At 42.6% G+C, this 24078-nt stretch overlaps 1 protein-coding gene and 1 non-coding gene across 3 annotated transcripts in view; one reads left to right on the top strand and one right to left on the bottom strand.

Moving 5' to 3' along the window:
* Positions 1–24078, bottom strand: part of LOC115164974 (glutamate receptor ionotropic, delta-2) — a 582060-nt gene that overhangs the window by 381645 nt on the left and 176337 nt on the right. The window lies entirely within an intron of this gene.
* trnat-ugu (transfer RNA threonine (anticodon UGU)) lies at positions 8245–8320 on the top strand. Its single transcript has one exon. It is a non-coding gene; the product is annotated as a tRNA-Thr (tRNA).

Here is a 24078-nt window from a genome sequence, read left to right as displayed (position 1 = left end):
ATTTTATGGCAATCCAGCCATTACTTTGAGATATATCTTGTTCTCAGTCTGTTCTCAGTCTTGTTCTCAGCCTGTGGACATCATGTGTGTAGTGATCCAATATCCATAGCCATGCCATTTAACAGTTATCACTGGCCCTTGCTCAGCCTTACTCACCAAGAGCCCAGCGCTGAGCCTTCTTGCTAGCAAAGTCACTGATAAAGTCTTTGAAGTCCAGCTTTCTAGCTAACTGACTTTCAATGGACAGCATGGCAAGACTGCAAAGCCTGTCCTGGGACATAGTGGACCTCAAATAGTTATTTTATCAGTTTTAGCTTACTGAAAGCTCTCTCGCCACCAGCAACAGTCACAGGCAGTTTGCAAAATATTTGTAAAGCAATGCACACTTCTCCAAAAATGCTTTGCATCTGCATCTTACAAATTGCATTCAGGAGACCAAGACTGGACAAGTTAGGAGGGAAAGTGGCACTATATACAGTGTTCAGGTGTCTTACTTCATTTTGAAACGCAGGTGTAAGATCTCTGGAATAGTTCATGATCAGTGGTTGGCACACAGAAGGGATTTTATCCTCACTAATCTGCCCAACTTTCAGAACAGCAGAAAATACTTCTACAATTTTTGCAGTGGTGTGGAACCTAGTGTCCAAGTCACTTATGTTGTCCATAGCAGTAAAAAACACTGTGTTCTGAAACACCGTTGCTGCACTGTCCTGAGCTGTCTCCTCTTGTGAGGTCTCATCATGGAATCTCTTCCTTTTCCTCTGGAGACTGTGTTCCTTGCTAAATTGAGGTGCAACATCCATTTACGTAGCAATCAGTGTTGCCTCAGACAGGAGAGACTCCCATCCATCTCTAAGAGCCTGCATCTCTTTCTTTAAGAGGCTCTCTGGATGTTTACGTTTTGCCAAAAAAACAAGAAAAGAAAAAGAAACCGTTAGGTTAATAATTTAATATTGAAATGTTTATACCTAATGTTCTAATAATTTTTTCGGGCCCCTGTCAGTCACAGGCCCTTAGAATCATCCGAACTCATGTAGTGTAGGTATACGCCATATCAATTAATACGGATGATGGAACAGATCAGAATGTTAAGAATGTTAAGCTTAAAATGTTAAGCTTAAAATGTTGATAAACTATAATTTCGCCACATTTTACGCGCACCAATGTGCACAGGGTGGAAGGCCTACGCTTGAACTTTCCAAAATGCAATTGCTGTAAAACACAGTTCTAAAATGCACACGCGAGTGGTTTCATGAACAGAGATGGAAATATACGTTAGCAATGAAGAAAAAGAGTGGATTTAAAGATGCAACAACTATAATGTGTTGCTAATATGACTATGCCTGTGGCTGCTAGACAATTAAAGAAAGTTTAAAGAAAACCAATAGAACAGGAGAACGCATAATGAGGAAGTCTTTATAAAAAAGTATTGCCTCCGTGTTTCTATGGTTGGATTTGGCTATAGGCTGCTTTGAAGCAAGTTAAGACATGCCTCATATAATGAAGTAAAACGTTCATGTGTCAAAAAATTGAGGAACAGGAAAAATATAGCATTGCTAATGATGGGCCTTACCGTCTTCTGGTAGATGGGTAAAAATGTCCTTTATTAAATGTTAACTGTTACGTCCGTTGTTGGAATGAGACCAAGGTGTAGCATGGTAGGCGTACATTTTACCTTTATTTAAAAATGACACCGGAAAAAAAAATATATATATACAAAAACGAACGTAAAGCTATATGCAGTGCAGAAAGCAACTACACACAAACAAGATCCCACAATCAAAGGTGGGAAAAAGGGCTGCCTAAGTATGATCCCCAATCAGAGACAATGATAAACAGCTGCCTCTGATTGGGAACCATACTAGGCCAACAAAGAAATAGAAACATAGATATGCCCACCCAAGTCACACCCTGACCTAACAAAATAGAGAATAAAAAAGGCTCTCTAAGGTCAGGGCGTGACATTAACTATGTACAAAGTAGCTACGCCTACCTGTCAGAATGATATGATGATTATTTGCATCAATCCACTGTCCATTTATTTTGCCTACTCCATCTCATGTGCAACAGAAACATCACTAATCAAACAACAGTGCATGCGCACTAGAATTAAAGGGTAACTACACTCAAATCTACATTTCTTAGATTTTTCCCAGAACTCAAAAGTGGTCTCCTGATGTTGTTCAAGCATTGTTATGGACTTACTGGTGAACATACAATTTTGTTGTTTTTCTGTAAAAATTATTTCGATTTGGCATTTGAGTAATTTATCTTATCCAGGTAGGTGGGACAACCACATATCATGGGGGGGGGGATTTGCTGGTTAAATATTTCTCATCTGTTTCAATAGTAGGCCTCATATACTTGCACAGTACAGCTTGGGTTGGCCTGACTTCTCCAGGGTGCAAGTGCTGGTTAAGTATTTTTTTTATCTGTTTCAATAGTAGGCCTAATATTAGCCTACTTGCACAGTACAGCTTGGGTTGGCCTGACTGTGAAAGACCAATATGAACAGTACGGTTTGGGTTGGCCTGACTGTGAAAGACCAATATTGGATTATAATTTTAGGTCATTCAGAGTGTATGTCACTGTTCCTCATACAACTTTTCACACAGGGTGCCTTTCCTTCGCCGGGCGGGCCGTTTGGACATTTATACCCACTTCTCCGAGCACCACTACTACACAACTGGCACTGTTCCAGTAACCGAAAGATATGTAAATCTGACTGTAAATCTAAGGTTGAAATGGATTTAACACCCACACACACTTGCAATGACACACACACACACACACACACACACACACACACACACACACACACACACACACACACACACACACACACACACACACACACACACACACACACACACACACACGGGCAATCGCAATCCACAATCAATGCTAATCAGCTTGTGATTTTGTGCTTCTCTCTCAGCGAGACAATGAAGACAATGTGCTGGGTTTCCTATGTTCTTTTTCCATTACAAGAGCAGCTCATTCAATATTCTACAGTATAATTAAATGAACTTGTAGATAAATAATGGGCCGGTCTTTGTGTCCGTGGATATGAGAGGGCTCTGAGTACTGCATGATGAATGGATCTGGACAATAGGAGGTATTAAGGGTGCAACATGCTGAAAAACCCAAACAGCTAGACCTGGCAGACATAAGGCAGCAGTTGTAAATAAGAATAGACAGACTCCCGAGTGGCGCAGCGGTCTAAGGCACTGCATCTTAATGTTAGAGGCTGTATCACAACCGGCAGTGATTGGGAGACCCGTAGGGCTGCACACAATTGGCCCATCGTCGTCCGGGTTAGGCCGGTATAGGCCGTCATTGTAAATAAGAATTTGTTCTTAACTGACTTGCCTGGTTAAATAAAAGGTTAAATAAAAAACGCTAGTAGACATGTAATGAAAGAATCAGTGTTCTGCTTCCACAAGTGTGTTGACTGTGATGGGGCCCCATTGCCTCTCAAGTTGAACCCTGAGAGTGATGTGGACCAGATAAGAGAAGTGCCTCCCCCCCAACAGGAGCCAGGTCAGGTCCATTCTACCCCTATTGATATTGGCCTGTCATGTCTGTCGTCAATGGAGGCCTGTGTCTCTGTGACAGTCTGGTCTCACCTGTAAATGTGAGCTTAAGTAGCAGGGTGTGAATAATGAAATAGACAACGGGCTGTGCTGTTGGATTATGCAGGGGGACAAGTTGCCATGGGAAACGGGGCAGATAAACAAACACCAGGGAAATAAAGATGGAGGGAAATTGTCACGTGGAGCAAGAGAGAGATGTGGTAAAACACAGGAAAGGTCAGTGGGTGACTGCGGGTCAGTGGGGTCAAAGCCTTTGAGGTCCTAGACATACAACACACAACACTGGTAAAGCAATCTAGGGATAGGCCCAGTCCATACTGTGGTCCTGTCTCACTATGCTATCGATTGTTAGAGGCTGCAGGGTGATATGGATTTCTGTTAATCACGTTTCAATGAACAATTATGACCAGTCAACAGGATACACCAGGGTCTGGCACACGTAGTAAAAAACAGGCCTCCTTCAGAGCATGTTAAATGTACTGTCTGCTATTAATGAATGAATTTATTGCAGCACTTAGTGGCCCTTTTACCAGCCTGTCTCATCTGTGTGTGAAGCCGTTGTGTGCCCCCCCCCCCCTTCTATCAGACCCACAGAACCAAGGCTGACTAACGTTTAATCACCTATTCATTTTCCATGTACGTATTTAGTTATTTATGTCTTAACTGAACCCCTGATACCGGCAACACAAATGTGTTAAATAAATGAATAGGAGTGGATATGAAAACGACGAGGCGCATTGTCATGGGCGGAGAAAACCTGCTTGCCTCTCGAAAAAATGGAGGCTTTCCCTTTTTCTAGGAGTGAGTGCCTGAGCGGCAGTGCTAGACCTGTAGGGCATTTATTTATCAGCACCACGGAGAGCACCAATTTCCCCAATCAGGCCTCTATGGGGCCTCGGTTGGGAGATTGAGTGTGATTGTGCCTCATTTCTCCTGTTCCCGGGCATTACAGCTTTCAAGGAAATGGGACAACCAAACTGGCAACATGGCCACGGCAGGGAGCCGTGCCCAGAAGAGGTCGAGGGGATGGAATTACACCCAGAGAGAGCAGGGGCCTCATTTATCAAACCCGCGTACATTTCTCAGTAAATTCTGCCATACGTGGTGGATATTGCAGGATTTGCGTGCGCAACAAATTATATGGATTTATCAAACTGTCGCAACACATAGGCATGTTTTCATTGATAAATCAGAGCAATACTATATTTTTTCGCTCGTGAACAATTGTTACAACACTGCCTGGAAAAAGCTCTATTGACCTTTATTGGAAACAAGAATATACTCATTTGCTGTATGATTTGGAGTTGTTGGAACTGGGCCATGATAGTTACTAAAGCGATCACATTTCTGTGAAGGTATGGGCATAACGTTTAAATCTTTTTAAAGAAAAAATGCATGCCGCCTATAGCGAGTGCCAAACAATGGCCGCACATTCCGCAATATTGATTGCCTATTAAACTATGTGAAATTAAATGCTGCTACAGCCCACACTTCAATGCAAAATACAAATTGTTGATCAATATTTGTTTGTCAGTAGGCTACATGATTATGTTTCTATCTCCTATCGCACAGCAGTACTGTAGTCTACCCATACTATCATGGGCTACTGGTCTATTTACTTTCGAGCATGGTTGGCTATTGAATGAGCGATGGATATAGCCTAATATTTGTTATGCAGCGGAGATAAACCAGTCATGTCAGAAAAGGAGAGATATTCCCTGCAATATTATTGTGATTTAGGCCTATAAGTCAAATAAATATAGGCCTATTAGGTGGCATTCTGCTATACGCAGCGGCGTGCATTTACCAATAAAACTCCTCTCTCTGAGTTTTCAAAAATGTTCAATTTGCAAGTCTGAATGTATCACACCGGAGAAAGCATCCGAGTAAGCGAAAAAGCGCCTGTCTGTCTCTGTATGTGTAGGCCATCTATCTGATGCTGTCTGGTCAAAAAGAGTATGATATTGTTGCCACCCTTGAATGCAAGGGGACCAGCGAGCATTTAGCCTCCCTTGATTAAAAAGTATAAAATAATAGCCAATCAGCGTTGAGTTAAACTGAGTGAGCTCAACTGTGAATGGTCCTGGAGCACCAAAAGAAAGGTTCAAGGTTCAAGGGAAGCCAGCTTGGATTTAATCACATCACATCGAGACCCAAACGTTATTGACAGAAACAACATGAATTGTTGCATCTCGTTGTGTTGTTTATCTCTTGTGGCTAGCTAGCTAAAATTGTCCCATTCCTAAATTAGCCATGGAGGGAAATAGGGATTTGTACCTGTGTTTTTACTAAATTATCCTTACTGGCCAATGATTATGACGGTGATTATGATCCAACCATAAATTCATACATTGTGCCCCTGGACTGAGAGGATGGAAGCTCAGTATATAGCTAGATGTGATTTGATGATATTGATGAAATTGAAATGTTGAAGATGAAACGGTGCTGGAATAGTGGAGGCAGCTCCTGTTTTCTTTGCAACTTGCGGAAACTATTTATATTTTTACCAATGACCTGCCACTGGCATTAAACAAAGTATGTCTGTCCATGTATGCTGATAATTCAACCATATACACAGCAGCAACCACAGCTAATGAAGTCACTGAAACCCTTAAAGAGTTGCAGTCTGTTTTGGAATGGGTGGCCAGTAATAAACTGGTCCTGAACATCTCTAAAACTAAGAGCATTGTATTTGGTACAAATCATTCCCTAAGTACTAGACCTCAGCTGAATCTGGTAATGAATGGTGTGGCTGTTGAACAAGTTGAGGAGACTAAATTACTTGGCGTTACCTTGTATTGTAAACTGTCATGGTCAAAACATACAGATTAAATGGTTGTAAATATGGGGAGAGTTCTGTCCATAATAAAGAGATGCTCTGCTTTTTTAACACCACACTCCACAAAGCAAGTCCTGCAGGCTCTAGTTTTATCTTATCTTGATTATTGTCCAGTCATGTGGTCGAGTGCTGCAAGGAAAGACCAGGCTAAGCTGCAGCTGGCCCAGAACAGAGCAGCATGTCTTGTTCTTCATTGTAATCAGAGGGATGATATAAATACTATACATGCCAGTCTCTCTTGGTTAAGAGTTGAGGAGAGACTGACTGCATCACTTCTTCTTTTTATAAGAAACATTAATGTGTTGAAAATCTCTAATTGTTTCCATAGTCAACTTACACACAGCTCTGACACACACACACATACCCCACCACACATGCCACCAGGGTTTTTTTCACAGCCCCAAATTCAGAACATATTCAAGAAAGCGTACAGTATTATATAGAGCCATTACTGCATGGAACTCTGTTCCATCTCATATTGCTCAAGTGAACAGCAAACCTGGTTTAAAAAAATGTATGAAGCAACACCTCCCGGCACAACACCTCTCCCCTATTTGACCTAGATAGTTTGTGTGTATGCACTGATATGTAGGCTACGTGTGCCTTTTGTAAAAAATACAAATAAATAGTGTAGTTCTGTTCTTGAGCTGTTGTCTATTAATGTTCTGTATTGTGTCATGATTCATGTTTTGTGTGGAACCCAGAAAGAGTAACTGCTGCTTTTTTGGGGATCCTCATAAAATACCCCCCAAAACATCTCTGTGGTTCTAAATCAATAGTTGTTTAGTAGTCTGAAAATTTGACCATGCTGTTGGTCACGTAACTGTTTGTTATATGCAATATGCTTTGTGGACTTCACGGCCAGAGGTTGCACTTTGGTTTTGTGATGAAACAAAGATATGTTTAAATTTATTCTGCCACTGTGTCTTCTTCTCGTCTCTGCTTTAAACGTACAGTGCCTTCGGAAAGTATTTAGTCCCCTTGACTTCTTCCACATTTTGTGAGGTTACAGCCTTATTCAAAAATTTATTAAATTGTTTTTTTCCCTCGTCAAACTACACACAATACCCCATAATGACAAAGCAAAAACAGTTTTTTAGAAATTGTTGCTAATTTATTAAAAATAAAAAACTGAAATATCACGTTGCATAACTATTCAGACCCTTTACTCAGTACTTTGTTGAATCACCTTTGGCAGCGATTACAGCCTGGAGTCTTCTACAGTATGACGCTACAAGCTTGGCACACCTGTATTTGGGGAGTTTCTCCCATTCTTCTCTGCAGATCCTCTCAAGCTCTGTCAGGTTGGATGGGGAGCGCTTCTGCACAGCTATTTTCAGTCTCTCCAGAGATGTTCAATCGGGTTCAAATCCGGGCTCTGGCTGGGACAGTCAAGGACATTCAGAGACATTTCCCGAAGTCACTCCTGGCTGTGTGCTTAGGGTTGTTGTCCTGTTGGAAGGTGAAACTTCGCCCCATTCTGATGTCCTCAGGTACTCTGGAGCAGGTTTTCATCAAGGATCTCTCTGTACCTTGCTCTGTTCATCTTTGCCTCGATCCTGACTAGTCTCCAAGTCCCTGCTGCTGAAAAACATCCCCACAGCATAATGCTGCCACCACCATGCTTCACCGTAGGGATGGTGCCAAGTTTCCTCCAGACGTGACGCTTGACATTCAGGCCAAAGAGTTCCATCTTGGTTTCATCTAGGTGCCTTTTTGGCAAACTCCAAGCGGACTGTCATGTGCCTTTTACTGAGGAGTGGCTTCCGTCTGGCCATTCTACAATAAAGGCCTGATTTGTGGAGAGCTGCCTTCCCTGTAGCTCAGTTGGTAGAGCATGGTGTTTGTAACGCCAGGGTTGTGGGTTCGATTCCCACGGGGGGCCAGCACAGAAAAAAATAATAATTATGAAATGTATGCATTCACTACTGTAAGTCGCTCTGGATAAGAGCGTCTGCTAAATGACTCAAATGTAAATGTAAGATGGTTGTCTTTCTGGAAGGTTCTCCCATCTCCACAGAGGAACTCTGGAGCTCTGTCAGAGTTACCATAGGGTTTTTGGTCACCTCCCTGACCAAGGTCCTTCTCCCCCGTTTGCTCAGTTTGGCCGGGCGGCCAGCTCTAGGAAAGGTCTTGGTGGTTCCAAACTTCTTCCATTTAAGAATGATGGAGGCCACTGTGTTCTTGGGGCCCTTCAATGCTGCAGAAATGTTTTGTTACCCTTCCCCAGATCTATGCCTCAGCGCTCTACGGACAATTCCTTCAACCTCGTGGCTTGGTTTTTGCTCTGACATGCACTGTCAACTGTGGGACCTTATATAGACAGGTGTGAGCCTTTCCAAATCATGTCCAATCAATTGAGTGTAACACAGGTGGACTCCAATCAAGTTGTAGAAACATCTCAAGGATGATCAACAGAAACAGGATGCACCTGAGCTCAATTTCGAGTGTCATAGCAAAGGGTCTGAATACTTATGTAAATAAGGTATTTCTGTTTTTGGCAATAACAGCACTTACAGTTGACCGGGGCAGCTCAAGCAGGGCAGAAATTTGACATACTGACTTGTTAGAAATGTGGCATCCTGTGACAGAGCGACGTTGAAAGTCACTGAGCTCTTCAGTAAGGCCATTCTGCTGGCAATGTTTGTCTATGGAGATTGCATGGCTGTGTGCTCGATTTGATTAACCTGTCAGCAATGTGTGTGGCTGAAATAGCCGAATCCCCTAATTTGAATGTGTGTCCACATACTTTTGTATATATAGTGTACTTTAAAAGAAGTAGGGGTGTGGATCAGAAAACCAGTCAGTATCTGGTGTGACCATTTGCCTCATGCAGCGCTGTACATCTCCTTCACATAGAGTTTATCAGGCTGTTGATTGTGGCCTGTGGAATGTTGTTCCACTCCCCTTCAATGGCTGTGCGAAGTTGCTGGATATTGGCTTGAATTGGAACACGCTGTCGTACACATCGATCCAGAGCATTCCAAACAGGCTCAATGGGTGACATGTCTGTTGAGTATGCAGGCCATGGAAGAACTGGGACATTTTCATCTTCCAGGAATTGTGTACAGATCCTTGCAACATGAGGCCATGTATTATCATGTAGAAACAGGAAGTAATAGCGGCAGTTGAACGGCACGACAAAGGGCCTCAGGATCTCATCACATTGATCTCTGTGCATTCAAATTCACATTGATAAAATGCAATTGTGTTTGTTGTCCGTAGCTTATGCCTGCGCTTACCATAACCTCACTGCCACCATGGGGCAATCTGTTCACAACGTTGACATTAGCAAACCGCTCGCCCACATGACGCCATACACGGGGTCTGAGGTTGTAAGGCCGGTTGGACGTACTGCCAAATTCTCTAAAACAACATTGGAGGTGGCTTATGGTAGAGAAATGAACATTCAATTCTCTGACAACAGCTCTAGTGGACATTCTTGCATGCCAACTGCACACACCCACAAAACTTGACATCTGTGGCATTGTGTTGTGTGACAAAACTGCAGATTTTAGAGTGGCCTTTTGTTGTCCCCAGTACAAGGTGCACCTGTGTAATGATCATGCTGTTTAATCAGCTTCTTGATATGCCACACCTGTCAGGTGGATGAATTATCTTGGCAAAGGACAAATGCTCACTAACAGGAATTTAAACAGATTTGTGCACAAAATTTGAGAGAAATATGCTTTTTGCATGTATAGAACATTTCTGGGATCTTTTATTTCAACTCATGAAACATGGGACCAACACTTTATATGTTGCGTTTATATTTTTGTTCGGTGTTATATTTGAATAAAAATTAATTATTTAAAACCTTGCTTACATTTGTATACGATCACGTATCTCTCTATTATGTGTGGTAACAATTAGGAACAGATTTCCTAAAATAAAATCGCTTCGAGCTAATTTTCTGGTGTTTTTACAGTCTTTTATGTAACTAGGCAAGTCAGTTAAGAACAAATTCTTATTTACAATGACTGCCTACCCGTCCAACAATGTCCTACCTTATGTCAGACACACAAATAAATCCATCCAGACAGTTGGGGAAAACGGTTATACAGTAATGATGAACTACTTGTTTAGTTCTTTGGGATTCATTAAGACAAAGCATTATGTGATACATAATTAATTAAGGAGACACTCTTAACCCAAGCAACTTACAGAAGTGAATGCAGGCATTTGTCATACTAGTCCCCCATGGGAACTGAACACAGAACCATGACATTGCAAGTACCATGCTCTACCAACTCAGCCACACAGGACTCACAGTTGAGGTAAGTACTGGAGAGCAACCATTGTTACCAATACATTTCCTGAACCATACATACTAGGTCAATACTAATAGAACCAGTAGGTCATACTAGGTCAATACTAATAGAACCGGTAGGTCATACTAGGTCAATACTAATAGAACCAGTAGGTCATACTAGGTCAATACTAATAGAACCAGTAGGTCATACTAGGTCAATACTAATAGAACCAGAAGGTCATACTAGGTCAATACTAATAGAACCAGTAGGTCATACTAGGTCAATACTAATAGAACCAGAAGGTCATACTAGGTCAACACTAATAGAACCAGAAGGTCTGCCTTAAAAGTAAGTGCTACCACTTACCCATCTTACCAAAATAATCATAACCCTGATTTGGTGCTTCCTTCTACTAATATGCCACTATACAGCACAGCCCTCTAGTCTTTCCATAAATCTACGATCCATCAAAATGGAGCCAGAAAAAATGGCAGCAGTTTTACGGGCGCCTAACCAATTGTGCTATTATGTGGGTTTTTTTCACGTTACTTGTAACTTATTTTGTACATAATGTTTCTGCAACCGTATCTTATGGCAAAAAAGAGCTCTGAATATCAGGACAGCGATCACTCACCTCATTAGACAAAGATTTTTTCTACAACAAGGAGGACGCTGTCACGTCGGTTGAAAGGAGAGGACCAAGGTGCAGCGTGGTGAGCGTACATATTATTTTTATTAGAAAAGACGCCGAACAAAACAATAAACACTACCCAACAAACCGTGAAGCTAAATGCTATGGGCCATAAACAAAGTCAACTTCCCACAACACAAGGAGGGAAAAGGGCTGCCTAAGTATGGTTCCCAATCAGAGACAATGATAGACAGCTGTCCCTGATTGAGAACCATACCCGGCCAAAACATAGAAAATAAAGAACATAGAAAAAGGAACATAGAATGCCCACCCTAGTCACACCCTGGCCTACCCAAAATAGAGAATAAAAAACCTCTCTATGGCCAGGGTGTGACAGACGCACCGTTATTTGCAAGAGGAAGCGACGCAGGTACAGAGGACAAAGAGCCGGATGCCTGGTCAGGGCCCGGAGAAGGCGAGTGGGAAAGCTGCCATTACCGTCAATACTACTCGCCAACGTGCAATCATTGGACAATAAATTAGACGAGGTATGATCACAAATATCCTACCAACGGGACATCAGAAACTGTAATATCCTATGTTTCACGGAATCGTGGATGAATGATGACATGGATATTCAGCTAGCGGGATATACGCTGCATCGGCAAGATAGAACAGCACACTCCGGTAAGACGAGGGGGGGGGGGTGGTCTGTGCATATTTGTAAACAACAGCTGGTGCACGAAATCTAAGGAAGTCTCTAGATTTTGCTCGCCTGAAGTAGAGTATACTGTGATAAATTGCAGGCCACACTACTTGCCTAGAGAGTTATCAGCTATACTTTCCGTAGCTGTTAATTTACCACCACAGACAGATGCTGGCACTAACACTGCACTCAGTCAGCTGTATAAGGAAATAAGCAAACAGGAAACCACTCACCCAGAGGTGGCGCTCCTAGTGGCCGGAGACTTTAATGCAGGGAAACTTAAATCAGTTCTACCAAATTTCTATCAACATGTTAAATGTGCAACCAGAGGGAAAGAACTTCTAGATCACCTGTACTCCACACACAGAGACGAGTACAAAGCTCTCCCTCGGCCTCCATTTGGTAAATCCGACCACAACTCTATCGTCCTGATTCCTGCTTACAAGCAAAAATTAAAGCAGGAAGCACCAGTGACTCGGTCTAAAAAAAGTGGTCAGATGAAGCAGATGCTAAACTACAGGACTGTTTTGCTATCACAGACTGGAACATGTTCTGGGATTCCTCCGATGGCATTGAGGAGTACACCACATCAGTCACTGGCTTTATCAATAAGTGCATCAAAGACGTCGTCCCCACAGTGACTGTACGTACATACCCCAACCAGAAGCCATGGATTACAGGCAACATTCGCACTGAGCTAAAGGGTAGAGCTGCCACTTTCAAGGTGCGGGACTCTAACCCGGAAGCTTACAAGAAATCTTGCTATGCCCTGCGATGAACCATCAAACAGGCAAAGCGTCAATACAGGGCTAAGATTGAATCATACTACACCGGCTCCAACGCTCGTCTTATGTGGCAGTGCTTGCAAACTATTACAGATTACAAAGGGAAGCACAGCCCAGTGACACGATCCTACCAGACGAGCTAAATCACTTCTATGCTCGCTTCTATGCTTGCTGAGGCATGCATGAGAGCATCAGCTGTTCCGGATGACTGTGTGATCACGCTCTGCGTAGCCGACGTGAGTAAGACCTTTAAACAGGTCAACATACACAAAGCTGGCCTCCCGGGTGGTGCAGTGGTCTAAGGAGCTGCATCGCAGTGCTAGCTGTCCCACCAGAGATTCTGAGTTCGAGCCCAGGCATTGTCGCAGCTGGCTGCGACTGGGAGGTTCATGGGGTGACGGACAATTGGCCCAGCGTCGCCCGGGTTAGGGAGGGTTTGGCCGGCAGGGATATCCTTGTCTTATCGTGCACTAGTGACTCCTGTGGTGGGCCGGGCGCAGTGCACACTGACCAGGTCGCCAGGTGTACGGTGTTTCCTCCGACACATTGGTGTGGCTGGCTTCCGGGTTGGATGTGCATTGTGTCAAGAAGCAGTGCAGCTAGGTTGGGTTGTGTTTCAGAGGACACATGGCTCTCGACCTTCGCCTCTCCCGAGTCCGTACGGGAGTTTCAGTGATGAGACAAGACTGTAACTACTACCAATTGGATACCATGAAAAAGGGGTAAAATAAATTCCAAAAATTGAAAAAACATACACAAAGCTGGAGGGCCAGATGGATTACCAGGACGTGTGATCCGGGCATGTGCAGACCAACTGGCAATGTCTTCACTGACATTTTCAACATGTCCCTAATTGAGACTGTAATATTTGAGACTGTAATGTTTCAAGCAGACCACCATAGTTCCTGTACCCAAGAACACAAAGGCAACCTGCCTAAATGACTACAGATTCGTAGCACTCACGTCCGTAGCCATGAAGTGCTTTGAAAGGTTGGTAATGGCTCACATCAAAACCATTATCCCAGAAACCCTACACCCACTCCAATGTGCATACCGCCCAAACAGATCCACAGATGATGCAATCTCTATTGCACTCCACACTGCCCTTTCCCACCTGGACAAAAGGACCACTTATGTGAGAATGCTATTCATTGACTACAGCTCTGCGTTCAGCACCGTAGTACCCTCAAAGCTCATCACTAAGCTAAGAATACTGGGACTAAACACCTCCCTCTGCAACTGGATCCTGGACTTCCTGACGGGCCGCCCCCAGGTGGTGAGGGTAGGTAGCAACACATCTGCCACGCTGATCCTCAACACTGGAGCTCCCCATGGGTGCGTGCTCAGTCCCCTCCTGTACTCCCTGTAGCCTCGCTACTTTTATAGCCTCGCTACTGTATATAGACTGTCTTTTTACACGTTGTTTTATTTCTTTACTTACCTATTGTTCACGTAATACCTTGTTTGCACTATTAGTTAGAGCATGTAAGTAAGCATTTCACTGTAAGGTCTACACCTGTTGTATTCGGTGCACGTGACAAATAAACATTGATTTGATTTGATCACCTATTTCCTGTTTCCTGTTCCACCTACTTTTATTCTCCATTCCAGCTGCTTTCCTTGGGCCTCATTGGTCAAGGTGTGTGCGCACAAAAAATACTCTAAACCTTGCGTGCGGCAGTTTTTCTGCAAAGGTTGGTATTTATCAAATTTGAAGTTGACGGAGAAGTGTGCATATCTCCACGCAAATCTCAAACCATGTGTACACACAACTTCTAGTGCACGGTTCCCTGACTGGCAGCCCACGGGACAAAGTTTTCTGAGCAAAATAAAAAAACATGTTTTTAAAATATTTTTTTATATGACTGTTGGACATAAAAGACTAAAAACGGCACAAAATCATCTCCAAGTGATTTTAATTTCGGAAATCTGTTCCTAAGTACTCCCACGCATAATGGAGAGACAGGTGATCATACACAAATGTAAGCAAGGTTTAAAATGATTGTTTTAGCCAACTATTAAACTGAACAAAAATTTTAACTCAATATGCAAAGTGTTGGTCCCATGTTTCATGAGATTAAATAAAAGATCCAAGAAAATGTCCATACCCTCGAAAAATATTTTCTCTCAATTTTTGTGCACAAATTTGTTTACATCCCTGTTAGTGAGCATTTCTCCTTTGCCAAGATAATCCATCCACCTGACAGGTCTGGAATATCAAGAAGCTGATTAAACAGCATGGTCATTACACAGGTGCACCTTGTGCTGGGGACAATAGAAAAGGCCACTTTAAAATGTGCAGTTTTGTCACACAACACAATGCAACAGATGTCTCAAGTTTTGAGGAAGTGTGCAATTGTTATGCTGACAGCAGGAATGTCCACCAGAGCTTTTGCCAGAGGTTTGAAATAGTATATATATTTGGGCTTATGTTCCGGCCCCCTGACCATCCGCTCAAGAAAAAAACGTCCCCTGGCTGAATATAGTTGATGATCCCTGGTGTATAATTACCATTGCGCCTTGTTGCTGAGTAAATATATGGTCATTTCTGTGTCGCAAATTAACCACTATACCGATAAGTGACTGGCAACAAACAACATGGTACAGCACTTTATAAACAGATACTGTAACACCAACCGGTCATATATTAGATACAGCACTACATTATATAAACATATACTGTAACACCTACTGTACCGGTCATATATTAGATACAGCACTATATAAACAGATACTGTAACACCTACTGTACCGGTCATATATTAGATACAGCACTATATCAACAGATACTGTAACACCTACAGCCTGTGGAAACACAACTAGTATGTGATGAAAAGGAAGAACAAACAAAGGCCTGAGTGAGAGAGGAAGTGAGAGAGGAAGTGTATGTTGGAGGAATATATGGAAGGGGGAGGATTAATGACAAATTAAATTATGAAAGAGGTCCTAAAATGAGGGAAAATAGGCCCTAAAATGGGGGGAAGCAAGGTTAGGTGTCTGTCAGGAATTATTGTGGAGTGTCTAGTGAAGGGGAAACTGTGTGGTGAGTTAATGGATCTCAATGGACCCATGGTACAGAAATAAATAGCTACATCTCTGATCAGAACATGACTGCCTACTCCCATGACTGCCTACTCCCTATATAGTGCACTACTTTTGACCAGAGCCCTATGGTCCCTGATCAGAAGTAGTGCACGATGTAAGGAATAAGGTACCATTTGGGATTGCAACACACAGAACGTAGGTACAGAAGGATGTGACCACTAGTCTCATCTGCTACGGAGAAGACAGGAGGAGAGAAGGTGATCTATTTTGGGCGTTTGTAATTAGATGTCAACTCAGAACACACTCTAATTTTGTAAGAATGCTTTTAGATGTGCTCAAGGATTAGTATTGCAGAAAGCACTCTGAATATTCGGGACGGACACAGTGTATGGAATGGTATGAAACGCATATGCCGATTCCCAGCGTATTGATTTCCTTTCCTCCCGCTCAATTTTATGGCTTTATAATCCCAGTGCAAATCCGCAGCTGTTTACGCTCCAAAATGACTAAATTGAAGAATTAAAATAAATCCCAAACCCTCCTCCTCAGCATTAATACTAAGTTCTGCTAGGGGGGAAACCGGACCTTTGCTTTTTACGACTCGCATAAAATTTATTTTCAGCATCTTTAAATCAGCGTCCGCTTTTATTTCCTTGTATTTAAGTCGTATATATGATTTAATAGTTTCTTCATTCAACTTGATTCTAAACTAAAAAGAATGCTTTTAAAAACAGGATTGATGAAAAGTGCTTTCCCATTAGCTTTGCTGGGTCTCTGATGTCAACAACAGTCATTTTGAATAGTACCATCTATAATTCAACTATAACAAAAAGGATGCTGTGTAGTGCATAGAAATATAATGAATAGAAAGGACTTGGAACCTCTAACCCTGACAATTTGACTGGTAAACTCATGGGTACACGCGCAATGGCTGCCTGGTATTGTGATGCAATAATTTCCATGGTAACGTAGAAAGTTAATTCAAATGTTAACTGATGTGGCTCATGCAACGGAATCTATTTTTTGAAAAAGTAAGTAGAGTTGAATGCATTGATGTGTACACTACCTGCTTTTACTTCCTGCGTTTACTTCCAGCTTTTCTCCTTTGGGTACACTCATAATGTCCGCCAGTCCACCCATTATGCCATCATTGACTTGAATGGGGACTCCCATTCTATTCATTCTATTTACATGCTATACTGTATCATAGCATCTAGTAGTCTTAGTAAAGATAATCAAATCAAACTTTATTTGCCACATGCGCCAAATACAACAAGCGTAGACTTTACTGTGAAATGGTTACTTACAAGCCCTTAACCAAGAGTGCAGTTCAAGAAGAAGAAAATATTTACCAAGTAGGCTGAAATAAAAAGTAATAATAAAAAGTAATACAATAAGAATAACAATAATGAAGCTATATACAGGGGGCACCGATACCGAGTCAGTGTGCAGGGTTACAGGCTAGTTGAGGTAATCTGTACATGTAGGTGGGGGCAAAGTGACTATGCATAGGTACCAAACAAACAGCGAGTAGCAGCAGTGTACGAGAGGGGGGTGGGGGGGTGTCAATGTAAATTGTCCGGTGGCGATTTTTCTGAATTGTTCAGCAGTCTAATGGCTTGGGGGTAGTAGCTGTTGAGGAGCCTTTTGGTCCTAGACATGGCACTCCGGTACAGCTTGCCTTGCAGTAGCAGAGAATACAGTCTATAACTTGGGTGTCTGAAGTCTCTGACAATTTTATGGGCTTTCCTCTGACACCGCCTATTATATAGGTCCTGGATGGCAGGAAGCTTGGCCCCAGTCATGTACTGGGTCGTTCGCACTACTCTCTGTAGCGCCTTATGGTCATATGCCGAGCAGTTGCCATACCAGGCGGTGATGCAACCGGTCAGGATGCTCTCGATGGTGCAGCTGTAGAACCTTTTGAGGATCTGGTGGCCCATGCCAAATCTTTTCAGTCTCCTGAGGGGGAAAAGGTTTTGTCGTGCCCTCTTCACGACTGTCTTGTAGAGGTTGACAGATTAATCGCAATGGCCGATTAATTGGGGCCGATTTCAATGTTTTCATAACACTTGGTAAGCGGCATTTTTGGGCACCGATCATGGCCGATTACATTGCACTCCATGAGGAGACTGTGTGGCAGCCTGACTACCTGTTATGTGAGTGCAGCAAGGTAAGGTGCTAGCTAGCATTAAACGTATCTTATAAAAGCCATCAATCTTAACATAATCACTAGTTAACTACACATGGTTGATGATATTACTAGTTTATCTAGCTTGTCCTGCGTTGCATATAATCGATGCAGTGCCTGTTAATTTATCATTGAATCACAGCCTACTTCGCCAAAAGGGTGATTTAACAAGCGCATTTGTGAAAAAAGCACTGTCGTTGCACCAATGTGTACCTAACCATAAACATCAACGCCTTTCTTAAAATCAATACACAAGTATATATTTTTAAACCTGTATATTTAGTTAATATTGCCTGCTAACATGAATTTCTTTTAACTAGGGAAATTGTGTCACTTCCCTTGCGTTCTGTGCAACAGAGTCAGGGTATATGCAGCAGTTTGGGCCACCTTGCTCGTTGCGAACTGTGTGAAGACCATTTCTTCCTAAAAACATAAACATCAATGCCTTTCTTAAAATCAATACACAGAAGTATATTTTTTTAAACCTGCATATTTAGTTAAAAGAAATTCATGTTAGCAGGCAATATTAAACTAGGGAAATTGTGTCACTTCTCTTGCGTTCATTGCACGCAGAGTCAGGGTATATGCAACAGTTTGGGCTGCCTGGCTCAAACATAATTATGATATAACATTGAAGGTTGTGCAATGTAACAGTAATATTTAGACTTATGGATGCCACCCGTTAGATAAAATACAGAACGGTTCCGTATTTCACTGAAAGAATAAACATTTTGTTTTCGAAATGATAGTTTCCGGATTTGACCATATTAATGACCTAAGGCTCGTATTTCTGTGTGTTATTATATTATAATTGAGTCTATGACTCGATAGAGCAGTCTGACTGAGCAGTGGTAGGCAGCAGCACGCTCGTAAGCATTCATTCAAACAGCACTTTCCTGCGTTAGCCAGCTGCTCTTCGCAATGCTTGAAGCATTGCGCTGTTTATGACTTTAAGCCTATCAACTCCCGAGATTAGGCTGGCAATACTAAAGTGCCTATTAGAACATCCAATAGTCGAAGGTATATGAAATACAAATGGTATAGAGAGAAATAGTCCTATAATAACTACAACCTAAAACTTTTTACCTGAGAATATTGAAGACTCATGTTAAAAGGAATCACCAGCTTTCATATGTTCTCATGTTCTGAGCAAGGAACTTAAACGTTAGCTTTCTTACATGGCACATAATGCACTTTTACTTTCTTCTCCAACACTTTGTTTTTGCATTATTTAATACCAAATTGAACATGTTTCATTATTTATTTGAGACCAAATTGGTTTTATTGATGTATTATATTAAGTTAAAATAAAAGTGTTCATTCAGTATTGTTGTAAATGTTATCATTACAATTATATATATAAAAAAATCGGCCGACTAATCGGTATCGGCCTTTTTTGGCCCTCCAATAATCGGTATCGGCGTTGAAAAATCATAATCGGTCGACCTTTACTGTCTTGGTATGTTTGGACCATGATAGTTCATTGGTGATGTGGACACCAAGGAACTTGAAAATCTCGACCCGCTACACTACAGCCCCGTCGATGTTAATGGGGCCTGTTCGACCTCCTCCCTAAAGGCCGTCTCATCGTTGTCGGTGATCAGGCCTACCACTGTTGTGTCGTCAGCAAACTTAATGATGGTGTTGGAGTCGTGTTTGGCCACGCAGTCGTGGGTGAACAGGGAATACAGGAGGGGACTAAGTACACACGCCTGAGGGGCCCCAGTGTTAAGGATAAGCGTGGCAGATGTGTTGTTGCCTACTCTTACCACCTTGGGTTGGCCTGTCAGGAAGTCTAGGATCCAGTTGCAGAGGGAGGTGTTTAGTCCCAGGGCCCTTAGCTTAGTGATGAGCTTTGTGCGCACTATGATGTTGAACGCTGAGCTGTAGTCAATGAACAGCATTCTCATTCCTTTTGTACAGGTGGGAAAGGGCAGTGTGGAGTGAGATTGACACTGCATCATCTGTGGATCTGTTTGGGCAGTACGCGAATTGAAGTGGGTCTAGGGTGTCCGGGAGGATGCTGTTGATGTGAGCCATTACCAGCCTTTCAAAGCACTTCATGGCTACCGATGTGAGTGCCACAGGGCGGTAATCATTTAGGCAGGTTACCTTCGCTTCCTTGGGCACAGGGACTATGGTGGTCTGCTTGAAACATGTAGGTATTACAGACTCGGTCAGGGAGAGGTTGAAAATGTCAGTGAAGACACTTGACAGTTGGTCCACGCGTGCTTTGAGTACACGTCCTGGTAATCCGTCTGGCCCATCGGCTTTGTGAATGTTGACCTGTTTAAAGGTTTTGTTTACATCGGCTAACCGAGAGGGCTATCACACAGTCATCCAGAACAGCTGGTGCTCTCGTGCACGCTTTAGTATTGCTTGCCTCGAAGCGAGCATAAAAGGCATTTAGCTCATCTGGTAGGCTCGCGTCACTGGGCAGCTCGCATCTGGGTTTCCCTTTGTAGTCTGTAATAGTTTTCAAGCCCTGCCACATCTGACGAGCGTCAGAGCCGGGGTAGTAGGATTCAGTCTTAATCCTGTATTGACGCTTTGCTTGTTTGATGGTTCGTCTGAGGGCATAGCGGGATTTCTTTAATAGTGTCTGGATTAGTCTCCCGCTCCTTGAAAGTGGCAGCTCTAGCCTTTAGCTCGAAGTGGATGTTGACTGTAATCCATGGCTTCTGGTTGGGATATGTACGTACAGTCACTGTGGCGACGACATCAACGATGCACTTATTAATGAAGTCGATGACTGAGGTGGTGTATTCCTCAATGCCATTGGATGAATCCTGGAACATATTCCTGTCTGTGCTAGCAAAACAGTCCTGTAGTGTAGCATCCGTGTCATCTGATCACTTCCGTATTGAGCGAGTCACAGGTACTTCCTGCTTTAGTTTTTGCTTGTAAGCAGGAATCAGGAGGATAGAATTGTGGTCAGATTTGACAAATGGAGGGCGGGGGAGAGCTTTGTATGCATCTCTGTGTGTGGAGGAAAGGTGGTCTAGGATTTGTTTTTCCGTGGTTGCACATGTGACACGCTGGTAAAAATGTTGTAAAACTGATTTAAGTTTGCCTGCATTAAAGTCCACGGCCACTAGGAGCGCCGCTTCTGGGTCAGCATTTTCTTCTTTGCTTATGGCCTTATAGAGTTGGTTGAGAGCGGTCTTAGTGCTAGCTTCGCTTTGTGGTGGTAAATAGACTGCTATGAATAATACAGATGAGAACTCTCTTGGTAGATAGTGTGGTCTACAGCTTATCATAAGGTACTCTACCTCAGGCGAGCAATACCTCGAGACTTCTTTAATGTTAGACATCGCGCACCAGCTGTTATTGACAAAAAGACACACACCCCCACCCCTCATCTTACCAGAGGTAGCATCTTTGTTCTGCTGGTGCATGGAAAATTCCGCCAGCTCTATATTGTCCATTTCTTTGTTCAGCCAAATCTCGGTGAAACATAAGATGTTACAGTTAAAAAATAAGTAACACAAAACGCAAAAAAAATAACAAAATTGCACAATTGGTTGGGAGAATATAAAACGGCAGGCATGTTCTTCGGCGCCATCTTCATTCAATGCTTTCAATGCTAAACTGTCAATAAAAAGGTGTTGTAATAATTTGTATAGAAGCTCAGTAAAAACAATGTCGTAATCCTTTGTATAGAAGCTCAATAAAAAAAGAGTATTGTTCCTCCCTGGCTCCCATTGGCCTGTATTACAGGGACTTAATCAGATAATGAACCATTGACACAGAGACTGTCAAAAAGTTTGACTTCAGACTACTGTTACATTACACTCCTGCCTATCACAGCCCCAAATATGTGCAATTATGACATCATCGGAATTAAGACTTTATAATTTCGCCCGTCAGATGTGTGACCCCACCCAGAATCCCCCTTGGTCTCCATTTCCTGTCACGGCCCATTGGGCTCATAATCCAGAGACAAAAGCCAGCGGAGCAGTGAGCCAATCACTGGGGCAAGCTACCGGGGCACAATACGAGGAGCTGGTGGAGACAGGCTATCGTTAGCCAATTAGCACAGCGTCCCGTCCCCAGGGCCGGATGAAATAGAAAAGCCCTGCCAAGAAGAGTAGAGGTGAGGGAGCTCCGCCAGGGGCCAGAGGGCCGATGGGCCGGGAGGCCAGGGGGACAGGGTTCAGGTGACTTCACTAAGTGTGGGTGTCAGTCCAATATTGCTTTCTCTCAGTCCCCTCCTCTTCCACTCCCCTCCCTTCCACTCCCCCTTTCCCCCATACCCCCTCCCCTCCCACCTAAACTACTCATCAGCCTAAAGAACACTGCTCCCAGAGCTCTGGCAGCAAATACTCCCTCAATGCCTCAGCGCCCGCTCTGATCCCCACGCTCACTTCTCTAGCCTCATATGCATAACCAATATCATATATTCGTCTCTCTCTCCCTCCATCTCCCTCCCTCCCTGACTCCCTCTGCACTTTCATTCAAAGACAATCACACATAGCCCTGCTATCTGCACTCAAGTGCTCCATCTATCTGACAGTCCAGTGGGAGGCATTAAAGGTTGTAGGGCACTGACCTGTGGGCGAGCACACACACACAGACACACACCGATACACATGCACAGCACGCAAACACAGTTCTTGTAAAAAAAAAAGACTTGAGAAAATATAAACGCAACATGTAAAGTGTTGATCTCATGTTTCATGAGTTGAAATAAAAGATCCCAGAAATGCTCCATAGGAACAAAAACCTTATTTCTCTCACATTTTGTGCACAAATTCGTTCACATCCCTGTTAGTGAGCATTTTTCCTTTGCCAAGATAATCCATCCACCTGACAGGTGTGGCATATCAAGAAGCTGATTAAACAGCATGATCATGGACAATAAAAGGCCACTCTAAAATGTGCATTTTTGTCACACAACACTTATAAATATCCGTCATTTAATTTCTGATCAGTTTTCTATTGAAAGGTGTTGTGCTACTCTGTTGCAGTAAAACCATGTGTGGTTATTATGAGGAAAACATCTCACGCTGACTTCGACTTGGCATTCCATCCAAATCCTTCCATTACTAAGAAAAACCTGTTTTTTGTTCGCTTTCACATTATAAAAAAAACGATGGTGAGATTGCTGTGTTACATCCTGAATTCAAAATTGATTAAATATATGTATTTTCTCACCCATCTACCCACAATAGCCCCTAATGACAAAGTGAAAACATGTTTTTAGAAGTTTTGGCACATTTATCGAAAATGAATAGAGAAATATCTAATTTACATCAATACATGTTAGAATCACCTTTGGCAGCAATTACAGCAGTGAGTCTTTCTGGGTAAGTCTCTAAGAGCTTTGCACACCTGTATTGTACAATATTTGCACATTATTATTACAAAAATTCTTCAACCTCTGATTGTTGATCATTGCTAGACAGCCATTTTCAAGTATTGCCATCGATTTTCGAGCTGATTAAAATCAGAACTGTGAAACTGGAAAGCAGACTGTACACAGGCCTGTGCTTAACTCTGTTCAGTTTATTTTTATCCTAAAAACTCCTTAGTCCTTGCCGATGACAAACATACCCATAACATGATGCAGCCACCACCAATCCTGAAAATATGTGGTACTCATTGATGTGTTGTGTTGGATTTGCCCCAAACAAACTATTTGTATTCAGGGCCTTAAGTTAATTTCTTTGCCACATTTTTTGCAGTGCTTTATAGCAAATAGAATGCTTGTTCAAACATGTTTTATTCTGTACAGTCTTCCTTCTTTTCACTCTGTCATTTAAGTTAGTATTGTGGAGTAACTACAATGTTATTGATCCATCCTCAGTTTTCTCCATTCATAGCCATTAAACTCTGTAACTGTTTTAAAGTCCCCATTGGCCTCATGGTGAAATCCCTGAGCGGTTTCCTTCAAATCCGGCAACTGAGTAAGGAAGGATACCTGTATCTTTGTAGTGACTGGGTGTATTGATACACCATCCAAAGTGTAATTAATACATTCACCATGCACGCTGACTTCGGTCACCAGTTGTACTGTGTTTCCACAAATT

Source organism: Salmo trutta, chromosome 27, assembly GCF_901001165.1.
Source record: "Salmo trutta chromosome 27, fSalTru1.1, whole genome shotgun sequence".
NCBI lineage: Eukaryota > Metazoa > Chordata > Actinopteri > Salmoniformes > Salmonidae > Salmo > Salmo trutta.
The sequence above is the reverse complement of the archived record's forward strand: the minus strand, read 5'-3'. Positions and strand labels throughout refer to the sequence as shown.